At 49.6% G+C, this 13,432-nt stretch overlaps 1 pseudogene; it reads right to left on the bottom strand.

The window, feature by feature from the left end:
* Window positions 1–1,198: 1,198 nt before the first annotated feature.
* Window positions 1,199–5,040, bottom strand: LOC136482224 (myosin-binding protein 7-like; annotated as a pseudogene).
* Window positions 5,041–13,432: the final 8,392 nt, after the last annotated feature.

Genomic DNA, 13,432 nt, shown 5'->3' with positions numbered 1-13,432 from the left:
GGAGGCGCCGAGGCTCGGGGGCGCCAGCAGCAGCAGCAGAGCGAGGAGGCCCAGCGGCACCAGGAGGTACGGCGTGCAGAGCGACGCGGTGTGGAGCCCGTGCGACGAAGTGGTTGACTGTTATTTGGGGTTTGGATCTTTGTGCTAATGCTAACGGGTTTTGCAAATCTGACAGAATTTTGTATTGCAAAACTGTCATTTTTTTGTTGTCTGGCGTGTTAGCTGTTGATTTGTCAAAAATTTGACAGACTTGTGTTTGAAAAATCTGTCGCCAGACGTGTAGACACACCCTTCAATATTTTTAGTTGACCAAAAGCAGCATCAAGCCTTGCCTGCAAAAGAAAAAAAAAAGGACGTACCCAGTGCAGAGAGCTCCTGCTCTGTGTGGGGTCTGGGGAAGGGTGTTAGTGGCAAGCCTTACCCTCGTCTGTGCAATGCGAGAAGACCGCAACTCGAAACCGGAACCTTCTAATCACAGGTAAGACTCTACTGCTTGCACCAGGTAAAAAAATAAAAATTCTGGCATCGAAGATCTGCTGCAGCTCATGTTAGCAAGGCTGTTAATTAAAGTGGCCAGTCCTCATTTTGGGCGCACAAAGATTTTAGTAGTGAATCTTAAACCATATTGTTCCAAAATCATAGAAAACTGCATGCTGAATGCCTGTTCCATTTTTTTCTGTATATCCAGCAATTAGTTTGACAGGATGTGTTCAACATTTTTCATGAAATGTTCATTGGCTACTTATGTGCATACTCCATTAGCAATACCACCATATATGCATATATATGTAACTTAATGCCACCATTAAAGCTATGGCATATATTCAAAAAAGAGATAGAAAATTGCGTGTGCTTTATAGCAATTTATATGAATATTACATATAGCAATTTCAGATGAGTTAAAACTTAGATATCTACGTAAAGCAATTTCAGATGAGTTATAACTTATGTGAATAACTAGTAGCAACTTGGATCCTTAATTTAGTGTTTATATACATGAGGCTACTCTGAATGGTTCATAGACATTGATCACAGTACCACCTAAGATTCTAAATATAACCAAGACATTTAAAATTGGTTTCCCATATTACAGTACCACCTAAGATTCTAAATATATCCAAGACATTTCAAATTGGTTCCCCGAATTCTCTTTAAAATAGGATCTCAAGTTTACACCAACTTGATCCAATTGCACCTAAAAAATATTGAAAAACCTTCCCACAAAACAAACTATTCAGTTTGAAATTTGCTTTCAACACAAAATGATTTTGTTCCACAAAAAGGGAGAAAAGGTGACAGAGAGAAAAGAACAAAGAATTCTGCTGCTGTGTCAAAACTTTCTACTGCTAATGATTAAAGTGGTCTGTGTTTTATTTACAGTGGGCTTTTCGACACTACTGCACAAAAAGGAATATCAACAATATATGTAGAAAAAAGCAGGCAGAGGAAGAAAACACAAGGATATGTAACATTTTAGCTAGATTACCAAAAACCAAATCAACCAAAGAATGCATAGAAAAAAAGGGTTGGAACGATGTGCAACAACAATTGCTTCTTCGCAAAGCCAGCTTTTATGTTCAGAGAACTGCTCATTCGGGTCAGATAATCGCAGAGGCATGACTCAGCTTTCCCTAGGTCGCCTGTAATCAGATTGTCAGAGAGTTGAGGCACTTAACTTCCTTTTAGGAATCTTCTTTTGTCTCTGTTTGGGGAACCTATCCAGTACCAGCATCAATCCGACATTGCTCCCACACAGACCGATGGGATACCTGCCATTATACCAAGCATTGGTGAAATGCAGAAAAAGTAACACCCAAAGATCAGACAATGGAGCAAGATTTGGCAACTTACCTTATGCGATTTGATTTCCTTCGCCAGCAAAAGATAGACATGACCCACTGGATGGCACATAAAACAAACAAGGCAGCAATAAATAAGTTGGTGCCAATGAAACAAATCCTGTACAACACTAATCTTTGCTAGATGCTAACAATCAAATGGTGCGATATTAGTTACATTTAATGTCTCTAGTCCAAGCTCAGAGAAATGGAAGCATGTAATAACTTCACTAAAGTAAATATCCATAACACAATTTGCACAGCAGAACAAGACAACACGCTGGGACCAATACACGTAAATTAAGCTGTAGTGTGGTCAAAAGTCAAAACTCATGCTTTTTAGTCAATCATTCATCATTTATAAGTTATAATCCAATCCTGGTGGATGACTACCATGTGGACATTGTAAGATCACATGTTTTCCTTTGTTTCCAACACATTTGGTAGCAGACTGGCAGCTGGCACATTAAAATAAAGGCAATTGAAGAACCTAGTTTCAAATTGATTCCCTGTTCTCAACCAATCCAGGTTGCCCTTTCTTCTGGTTCTGGAGTGTGACAGAAAAACACACATGACCAAGACCTCTAGTTAAGGTACGATGAACACTTGGAATAGTGTGCAACAGATATAATCAAATAACAATAATTAGTAATCAAAGTCAACAGCACTAAGTTATTTCCATATTTATATATATGTGCAGTTGAGGGGCATTATCTTGAATATTTCAGGAAGACTTGTAATAAAAAATCAGGAAGATTCCTTGTTAAGAGATACAGAAGGGAGAAGTATTTCGCAAGAGAATTAAGTGAAAGGATGATGAACCATCCATTCACCATTACACAATCTTTCTGCTGCAGCACATCACATCTTTAAGGAATAAACAAAGACCTTAAGTAATTGTGTTAAGTCCCTACAGCTACCATGGTAATAAAGATGAACATTATAAATGTTTAGATTTATTCAGAGTTGCAGAATGGCATGCACATGTAACTGGAGAATATCTTTTACTAAAAGAAGTACATTTGTAGTATAGCAGTTTTTGCATCCCAAGAAAACAACGGATTGTCAACAGCATGAATAACCACAGGTTCACAACCCACAAGTTCATTATAAACAACTAACTATCCCAGCACTATCATAGAATTTAGATATATAAATGTGGGTACATACTGATACTGCCATTTTATTGAACAGAATACATACAGTAGCGATCTGTATCTCTACCTGTGGCACTCGCTAATGTTTTAAGAGGTCAATTATTTTAGAATAATAATGTATAAAAAGTTTAAAACATATAAGCTCCAGATGAGAATCATGGACACTTGAAGACAAGATCAACAAAAACGTGAGCAGTCCATTTTTTTCAGTTTAATCTCCACATAAAACAAGGTATTAGGTATATTGCTTTCAGGGGAGGAAAAAATGGGTATCATGCATATTTCTGCATTTCAATAAAATAGTGCATCCGTTCCAATTCTAACAGCGCCGAATCCATTAAATGAGACAATCAATAATTACCAAAAACTCAAATAAGGACAAGTCACTGCCAAAATTCAGGGAATACAAATGAGCACCCATTATGATTTCACATGTTATCAAGCTAATAGTGTGTTGCGGATAACTCATTGATTAGTCCTGCATATTATGTTATCCTTTCTAGTGCATGTCTAAATTACATCACATATTCCTCCAAGCAAACAGTACATTGGGAACGCAATAACTTGTCAACTCAGTAGAACTACAATGAAGCAACCAAACAGAGAGAACACTAAAACACAATACCCCCCACATATTTACCTTGATCACTGTCACAATGAAGATCCTAGCGAAGGATGACTGCCTCTTCACCACCTTCCTCTGTGCCATCACAACTGGTTGTAGCCTTGGCTGTGCCTGCTTGAGCGGAACAGCAGGGAATGGCGCTGCGTCCCTGCAGAGTTGCTGAGCAATCTCCCTGAGCAGAACAACCTGCGCCTTCTCATCTCCCATGGACATGATGGCATGCCGCATGGACTCTCGATCAGCCTCCAACGCGAGCAACCTGGCCTTGAGTTTCAGTATCTCGTCGTCCTCCGCCCAGCCCCCAGGTCGAGCACGAGCGCAGCCCCCCACCTCGTCCCTCCCTCGTCGTCGTCCCAAAGTAGCAGCAGTCCTCGGGCGCCATGACGGGCACGCCATGCACCGCGTCGACAGTGTACACCCGGTCAGCCTCCTCCTCGTCCTGGTCCGGCGCGTCCCGGTCCGTGAAGAGAGGGAACTCGTCGGCCAACGCGATCCGGCAGTCGTACGGGACGCCGCCGTCGCCAGCCGCCGGAGAGCGTGCGGGCGTGGCGCGAGGAACAGCGGCGGCGCGGCGAGCCGAACATGACGACCGCCTTGTCGGAGTCCGGGCTGGGAATTCTGTTGAGCAGGTGGTGGGTGCGCGGAGTTCCCACGTCGGCCAGCGGGATGGTCGAGGCACTGGACGGAACGGCAAGCCGTCGCCGTCGTCGTCGTCGTCGGAGCCGTCGGAGCAGGGGCAGGGGTGGTCGGCCGCGGTCGGGGAGGCAGGGAGCGACGACGGGGAACGGGGAAGGGAAGCCGAGGTGGAGCAGGCGCGCCTGGTACGCCCTGAGCCTGGCGGTGAGGGACCGGACGGCGGCGTCGCGGCGGTCGAGCGCGTCGTGCAGCGCGGCGGCCTCGGCGGCGTCGTGCGCGAACCGCTCCTCCGCGTAGCGCCGGTACTGCCGCGCCTCCATTATGGCCTCCGACTTCTCCCGCTGCAGGCGCAGGATCATGGACATGGCCTCGGCTGCGGCGCCAGCCGCGGCGCCGCGCTCGGCCTCCAGCTCCGCCTGCAGGTCCGCGACCCCGCGCCGGTGCCGCGCCAGCTGCTCGCGGAGCGCGGACGCCTCGTCGCCGCTGCCGCCGGGCGCGGCTGCTACCGAGGCGGCGGAGGATACCGCCAGCGCGGAGTCGGCGGGCGGGGCACGCTTGGAGAGGGCGACGCGCCGTGGGGGCCCGGCGCCGCCGCAGAGCGGGCACGCGTCGACGGGGCCAACGCCGCCGCCGCAGGGGTCCTCCCCTGCCATGAAGCGGCGGGAGAGGGGGGAGACGCGCGCTTCCGCTGGGGGAGGCGCGCGCGCAGCCTAGGGTGGGCTCGCGGGAGGCGAGGAGGCGGGGGTTGCCGTAGTCAAGGCGTGGGAGAGGCGCGGCGTGAAAGGCGGCGGCAGGGGAGACGGGGCTCTGTTTCCAGGATATACTATCGCCTTCTTTAGTTCACTGCCGATTCTGCGTTTGTACAGTGATGCTGCACTGTAACTACACTGTAGCGTTGCGTTCGTTTGTGTTCGTGGATTATTGTCCAAACGGTGACTAATTAGGCTTAAAAGATTCGTCTCGTAAAGTATAACTAAGCTATGTAATTAGTTTTTGATTTCATCTATATTTAGTACTCTATGCATATACCGTAAATTTGACGTAACATGAAATCTTCTTTTTACATAGTGCCAAAGTTTGATTCTGGCCCTATTACTATCTGGTTTCTTCTCTCTTCGGGCAAGACAAGAGTGCAAACTGCAAAGGCTCTCTCCGAGCAGGTGGGAGCGGAACGGGTTGGGAAGGGCGGCGTTCTCGGGCTCGGCGGCGGGTGGGTGTTGATACCAGGGGGAGAGTCCCGGGCGATACTTGCAAGCGCCGCAGCAGCCCGGTCGCTGGCGTGGCGAGCGGCACGGCGGACGCCGAACGCGCGCGGCTGTGGCGCTGGCTGACGGGCATGCCTGCCCAGGCAGCCTGGCGGCGGGTCACAACCCAGGAGAGGAGAGGAGGGGTTCCCGCCTTGACTACGAGTACACGAGTACAATCCGTGTGACGAGGGACGAGGGACACGAGTACACGACAACATGTGTGCTCGTTCAAACTCTCGTCTCGTCTCTTGCACAGAAGTAAATGCTGCCGTGTGGTGTGGGGCCTCGATAGTGAAATGATTGAGGTTGAGGCGAAGCGGACGGACGGGCGCCACGGAGCACGGACCGACTAGCCACGGTGTACGGGGACGGGTTTAAATTTTAAAAACGCCCGGCGGGTCGTCGTCATCTTTTGCGAAAGGACGCTCGGTGGGCATGTTAGGGTTTTCCGTCGAAATGTGACATGCGTTAATTAATTAACTAAGAGCGCGTTTGGTTTATGTGGGAAACTTGCCTCATCTTACCAAAGATGTGGCTTGCCAGCACAGGCTCCCAAGTAACTCGCTGCTCAACCAAACGTTTGATTCTCTTGCAATTCCTCACCAGGTAAGGTGGAGGCGAGATATAGCTGAGGATCCAAACATATCCTAATATTTTTTTTATCGTCACTGACCATGGTTTTAATTGATTTTGCCTACCAAAATAAGCTAAGATGGCCAGATGAGAGAGTTGCCAAAGCTGAAATTTGGCACTCAACCAAATAAAGAGGTCAATTTTAGCGGACACAACCATATTTTGCCTTTGCATCGTTTGTCGTACACAGGTAACTTGCTTGTTTTAGAGAGTGGGAGTTACTAGATTCTAGTGCTAAGCTATGAGAGATTGATGAAGCGGTACACTAGGTGGTTGGTTCCTAAGTGGGTGTGCTTGTTATTCTAGTAGGTTGACGCCTCCTCGACGGCTTTGAAGCTTGTGGACTCTGTTGAAGAACTACGCGTCGAAAATGTGGTAGGTGCTCCGGTGGTGATTTGCGAGAGGCTCTTGTGCTCATCCCTACCAGTGAAGGCAAAGAGCAACATCAGTAGATATCAAAGTGTTGAGCAGTTCTTTGGTTCTATTCTGCTCAAAAAAATCAAGCATTCATGTTACCGAGATAGGGTTGGAAGTTTGGTATAGGAGTTGTGAACATTGAGCTCACCTCAACATGGATTAGGGGTGACTAGCAAATCATCGATACCACGGGCTAAATTCTTGTGTCTTCGTTGTGGTATCCCTTGATCTCAAGCTCAATTCGTTGTTACTTTTTGTTGTTTATCTTCCTAGACTTGAATTGCTTGCTTGTCATCCTAGGTTTTAAACCTCACTAGTTAGGAAGTAGTATATATGGTTCTAACTTAATTTGTTTAGTGCTTTGTCATCGTTTATTCACCCCCACCCCTCCAGCTCCTTAGGTCCTACAGTCATTGGTGCCAACCCATGATCATCATAACCAACTTTACTAATTTATGGCGATTTTTATGGTAATGCTATAATTATTGAATATTTTTTAAAGGAAATTCTTGTATCATCCAAAATACTTTGGTATTATGAACATGACATTTATTGTCATGATCTATTCTATTTTTCAAACCAAGAAATTACTATATTAATAATGATTTTGACATTTTAAAAAAAATCTCATTATGTTTGATGCATTCGTGTGTCACCCTTCGAAATATTTATTTTTTATGTGAAGAAACACAAACAAAACAATATGTTTTCACAAATCTTTGAAATCTCGATTAGTTCAATAGTAATGAATTTCATTACAGAAAATATAATTTTCTGAATTATAGTACATAATTTGTTTGCTACACTCATGCAGTTGCATTTGAGTTTTTAGTGAATTCATAGTGATATACTCTCTCTATGTTGCAAAATATATATATTTCTGGCTATATATCTAGATAAACATTTGTCTTGATGCATAGCCAGAAATTTACTCCTTCCATTCTAAATTATAAGATGTTTCAACCTGTCGGGTTCATAAACCCGGGGTCCCTCACGGACCGGCTTCCCAACAAAGGCTCGGCCCAGCGGACGACGTTGTAAACAACGAGCAACTCATAGGCCGGCCCAAGTACCTAAACGACAGGCCAAAAGGCGCGATCCAACCACCAACTGGAAGGCCTGGCCGAGGAGGAACGGCGCCCGCTTTTCGACTCCAGCCCGCCTCTCCGACCGGAGCGCTCGCTTCGGTCTCCAGCCCGCCTCCGGACGGCCTCTCCGACCAGAAGGCCTGGCCAAACACCACCTCCGACTCCGACCTGCGTCTCCGACCGGGGACGCACCAAACCCCTGCTCACTGCTCTTCTCCAACTGGCGCAATCAGAGCCGACTGGGACCAATCGACCGAGGACGCCCGCTTGGTAAGGACCAGGAAACGGACGGAGAAAGTAAGGCAGGGCACACAAGTCAAACCTCAATACTAGGGACCGTACCTTGTACACCTGCAGAACAGTACTCTGTGACCTCCCTGGCATGACAGAACCCAAGCAGTGTTGTGGGCGTCGACATTTTCCCCTACAGTGTTGTAGGCGACATCAACTCTCATACCATACAAATACGGTAAGGCTCCCTCCACATACCTCTGGGCATCAACAATGTTGTGGGCGCCAGCATTTACCACACCAGGCGAACATGGTAAAACCCATTGCATGCCTCTGGGTATCAACAATGTGGCAGGCGCCGACGTCTGCCATACCTAAAGAACACGACGCCACCTCCCATGTGCATCTGACATTGAACAATGTTGTGGGCACCTATCATCATCTTGTACCCGCTGGCGTGGGCAACAAGACTGAGTAGCATACGCACTCTCTCCCTCTCACCTGTAAGGCCACCCCCTTCATCTATAAAAGGGGATGCGCTCTCTCCAACGCAACTAAGTTGATTCAGATCGATCAAGTTCACTAGTACATAATAACAGAACCACCAGGTTCAAACCTCGAGTACACGCTCGAACACATAGCACATAGCGGAGCTCCCGTCACTCTCGGCCCCTCTGACCAGAGTCCGATTGGACCTCTTGCACCCCCCATCTTTCTCCTTCTCATTTGAAACCCCACTGCAAACTTCGAGCACTTGGGCTCGGGAATAAAGTCACCGACCAACTCAAACTAGACGTAGGGCACGTTGCCTGAATCAGTATAAACCCTGTGTCATTGAGTGCTAGGCCACCTCCGATCACAACGTACGGCAAAACTACAAATATTTACTTGCTGGTCACTTTCTGCACTAACAGTTGGCGCCGTCCGTGGGGAAGACGTTGTACGTTCAACACTTTTGGTCATCAGATGGACCACTTTTCTACCACCTTCGCCATGGCGGGCTCAAGCGATACGACTCGCTTTGGCTCACTGGAGTTTCCTGCACTCCCACCTGTGGGGATGTGGGTTCCACCCGTCTTTGAGCCATTCTAGGCCTTCCTCTTCGGAACCCTAGACTTCGCCGCCGACCGGCTCGGCGTACTACACCTCTGTGAGGAGGTACTCATTCCGACGCTCATCGGAGGGGCGCCCTCCATTGGCTTCGGAACGCACGACGACTTCAACGATGAGGCGCCTACACTTCATTCCGAGCAAACTCTCTGCTCAAACCCCGCTGTGAGTAATGTACATACTGTTATTTATTTACTATTCACTATCTTCCGCCGATTATCCGGAGGGACCCCGTTGTGCCTGCCACGACCGACATGCGACCGGTTCCGCTACGGCCTCGTGTCCCTCGTGGATGCGTACGTGCGGGGGCTCCAAAGGGTGCCGGCGCCACCCCCTCTCATGTCCAAATTCATGGGGATGGCGAGCTATGCTCCTACCTGTTTCCTCGACCTCATGCATGACAATGTTGAGAGTGACGGCTGTAGCATCGGCGACGTGGCACCTAGCCACTGTCTGTCCTGAGAGTGCGCTATGGCGGACGCTCCGGGACAACCACCGGTGGAAGTAGAGTCCTTGCAAACTCACACCCCTCTAGACCCCTGTGCGGGGACCCTCGTGCTCACACGAGAGCATGGCGAGGAGCTACGACAACAGCGGCAGAACCAGCCGCCACCTATGCTGGCACGCTCAGTGCGCCACACTGCGCCCCGTGCGCATAAACCGGCGAGCGGCGCCTGGGGTCGCGCCCACCAGCTCTAGCGCAACATCACGGATGGGGGGAACGATCCCCCACAGTTCACTCAGGCTGACCAGAACATCACCGCTGCGGTAATGCTTCTGCGTGGCCTTCCCAAGCTGAACGACCCCCAAGAATAGGTGATCTACCGAAACCTCCGGGCACTGGTGGAAACCGCCAGGAGAGACCATCGGGCTTCCTAAGTCGATCGAACGGCTCGGGAAAACACCGAGAGACAGGTAAGGAGCAAAGGGACGCCCCATGTGGACCATGTTGACTCCATCACGAACGACGAGCACGGGTCCCGGTCGGATATTTCCGATTGGAGCTCTTCAAACCTCGTCACTCGAGTCATCAAGGTAACATTACCGACCCCCACTATTTCTTTATAGTCATTTATACGTCCATACACGCATTCATTCCGTACGCCCGCACCCCCGGACGATTCGGGCCCGAATCGCCCGGGGGCTCGGGAACTAAAGGCATCGCACATGCAGCGAAATGCATTACAATGCTCCGTGTTGCGTCACAAAGCGGCAGTTGCCTCATTCAACATGAGCAATGACCGACCGGGGTTCGAAGGCCGGCCCATGAAGGGTTCGAGGCCGCCTCACGTCAAACAGAGCTAGGGGAGAAAACACAGATGAGCCCTGTGCGGCCCTTGCCCAATCTGCCTCGAAGCAGACATGGTCATCTCAACCTTCTCGTTCGATCCTAAACATCTGCCAAACCCACAGAATCTCCATCGAGGGGAGGCCAGTGGGCCATCCGGGTCAGTCTCCAGAACGACCCAGGCATCTACCCGGTTGCAGGTAAAGGAGCAGTGGAATATCACAAGAGGGCTATGCCGACCCCGTCACGAATGACGGACCCGGATTCCACTTGATCATACCCGTTAGCGAGCTCACCGAGCGCGTCACTCAAGCCCAAGTGATCGAGGCAAGCGACAAAACTTAGCCCCTCCAGTTGTGAGAAATCGAGGATGAGGTAACACACAAAACTCAAAACCGACCCCTACCAAGCCCAACGGGGCTCGGGGGCTCAAGACACCCAAAACGCCTGGGTCTGCGACCCCAAACTCGCCCCATCCCTCGGCTATGCCTCGACTGCACATCAAATGCCTAGGTCTGTGACCCCAAACTCACCCCATCCCTTGGCTACACCTCGACTGCACACCAAATGCCTGGGTCTGTGACCCCAAACTCGCCCCATCAAGATTCGCGAGCTCCGTCTTGCCCGATCCCTAAACTAACTACCTCGATCCCACGGCGTGCACCGATGCCAAGATCCATGAGCTCCGTCTCGTCCGATCCCTAAACTAACTGCCTCGGCTACGCGGGCTGCACCGACGCTAGGATCCACGACTCCGACTCGCCCGATCCCACGGCGCGCACCGACGCCAGGATCCACGACTTCGACTCGCCCGATCCCACGGCGCGCACCGATGCCAGGATCCACGAGTTCCATCTCGCTCGATCCCAAAAACCAACCGCCTCGGCTGCGCAACGACGCCTTGGTTGACAACTCTGTCTCGACTAAAAAACACGCACACACGCCCGCTGACGAAACCCGCTAGATGATCCTGCTCGAATCACCCAGGGGCTTGGGGGCTACACCCGTAGGTGCGCTCGCGTGCACCCACCATCGAGACAAAAATCCCCCTGACGATTCTGCCCAAATCGGCGGGGGGCTCGGGGGCTCCTATCGGGTTCATAAACCTAGGGTCCCTCACGGACCGGCTTCCCAACAAAGGCTCGGCCCAGCGGACGACGTTGCAAACAACGAGCAACTCATGGGCCGGTCCAAGTACCTAAACGACAGGCCAGAAGGGCGATCCAACCACCAACCGGAAGGCCTGGCCGAGGAGGAATGGCGCCCGCTTTCTAACTTTGGCCCGCCTCTCTGACCAGAGCGCTCGCTTCAGTCTCCAGCCTGCCTCTCCGACCGGAAGGCCTGGCCAAACACCGCCTTCGACTCCGACTCGCGTCTCCAACCGGGGACACGCAAAACCCCTGCTCACCTCTCTTCTCCAACTAGCGCAATCAGAGCCGACTAGGACCAACCGACCGGGGACGCCCGCTCGGTAAGGACTAGAAAACGGACGGAGAAAGTAAGGTAGGGCGCATAAGTCAAACCGTAATACCAGGGACCGTACTCTTTACACCTACAGAATAGTACTCTGCGACCTCCCTGGCATGACAGAATCCAAGCAGTGTTGTGGGCACCGACATTTTTCCCTATAGTGTTGTAGGCGCCATCAACTCCCATACCAGATAAATACGATAAGGCTCCCCCCAGATGCCTATGGGCATCAACTGTGTTGTGGGCGCCAGCATTTACCACACCAGGCGAACATGGTAAAACCCTTTGCATGTCACTGGGTATCAATAATATGGCAGGCGCCGACATCTGCCATACATGAAGAACACGACGTCACCTCCCATGTGCATCTGACATTGAACAGTGTTGTGGCGTCTACCATCATCTTGTACCCACCGGCGCGGGCAATAAGGCTTAGTAGCATATGCACTCTCTCCCTCTCACATGTAAGGTCATTCCCTCCGTCTATAAAAGGAGATGCGCTCTCTCCAATACAACTAAGTTGATTCAAATCGATCAAGTTCACTAAAACACAATAACAGAACCACCAGGTTCAAACCTCGAGCACACGCTCGAACACATAGCATATAGCGGAGCTCCCGTCACTTTCGGCCCCTCTGACCAGAGTCCGACGAAACCTCTTGTACCCCTATCTTTCTCCTTCTCGTTTGTAACCCCACTGCAAACTTCGAGCACTTGGGCTCACAAATAAAGTCACCGACCGGCTCAAACTGGACGTAAGGCATGTTGCCTGAATCAGTATAAACCCGGTGTCATTGAGTGATAGGCCACATCCGATCACAACGTACGACAAAACTAAAAATATTTACTTGTCGGTTACTTTCTGCACCGACACAACCTTTCTAGATACATAAAATTTGCTATATACTTAAATATATACTATGTCTAGATATATATAAAAATAATTTAAGTAGAAAAGTCAAAACGTCTTATGTAATTTAAAAGCAAGGGAGTATTTATTTTGGGATGGGTGTAGCATTCCCTATGTTGGAACTCAAAAGTCGGAAACGACACTACAAATTTCGTGAAAAGTGAAATAAAATATTTTCGTACACGTTCACGGGCTGAGTTGGGCCACGGCCTCCGCAAGGCCTGCTCGCGGGCAAGCGTGCAAGCCCCGCTAACTGCTAGTTGTGGGCTGATGGCTGTCCTGCTATGTTAGACCGAGAAAACCCATCGAGACCCTGACCATTCTTTTATGTAATTTATCTATATCTATTATATTTTGAGTTAAATGCAGCAGAGGTCCATAAACTTACATGGATGTTTCAATGCGTCTATCAACTATAAAAGTAGAGTTTTTTGTCCATAAACTTTTAAAGTTGTACACTATAGGTCCATACCCATCGACATATGCATCTTATGCTGATGTGGCGTGCCACGTGTGCGTCTTCTCTCTCATGTCTCTCCCTTTTTTTCTCTCTCCCTCAGCTCTCTTCCGTATTTCATCGAGCAGGTCTTGAGTGATGTAGAGCCTACGGTCCTCATGCCCGTTTCCACTAGACACTTGCTTCAACTGCTCATTAATTGTCGACACCTGGGTGCAACCTCACGAGCGAGCGGAGTAGCCAGTAGTGGTGGCATCGCGATGGTGTTCGACCTGATGGTGTTGATGCGCACGGCCGAGCACGCCAGAAGCTAACTCCTCAGCCA

The sequence above is a fragment of the Miscanthus floridulus genome, chromosome 9 (assembly GCF_019320115.1).
Source record: "Miscanthus floridulus cultivar M001 chromosome 9, ASM1932011v1, whole genome shotgun sequence".
NCBI classification, from domain to species: domain Eukaryota; kingdom Viridiplantae; phylum Streptophyta; class Magnoliopsida; order Poales; family Poaceae; genus Miscanthus; species Miscanthus floridulus.
The sequence above is the reverse complement of the archived record's forward strand: the minus strand, read 5'-3'. Positions and strand labels throughout refer to the sequence as shown.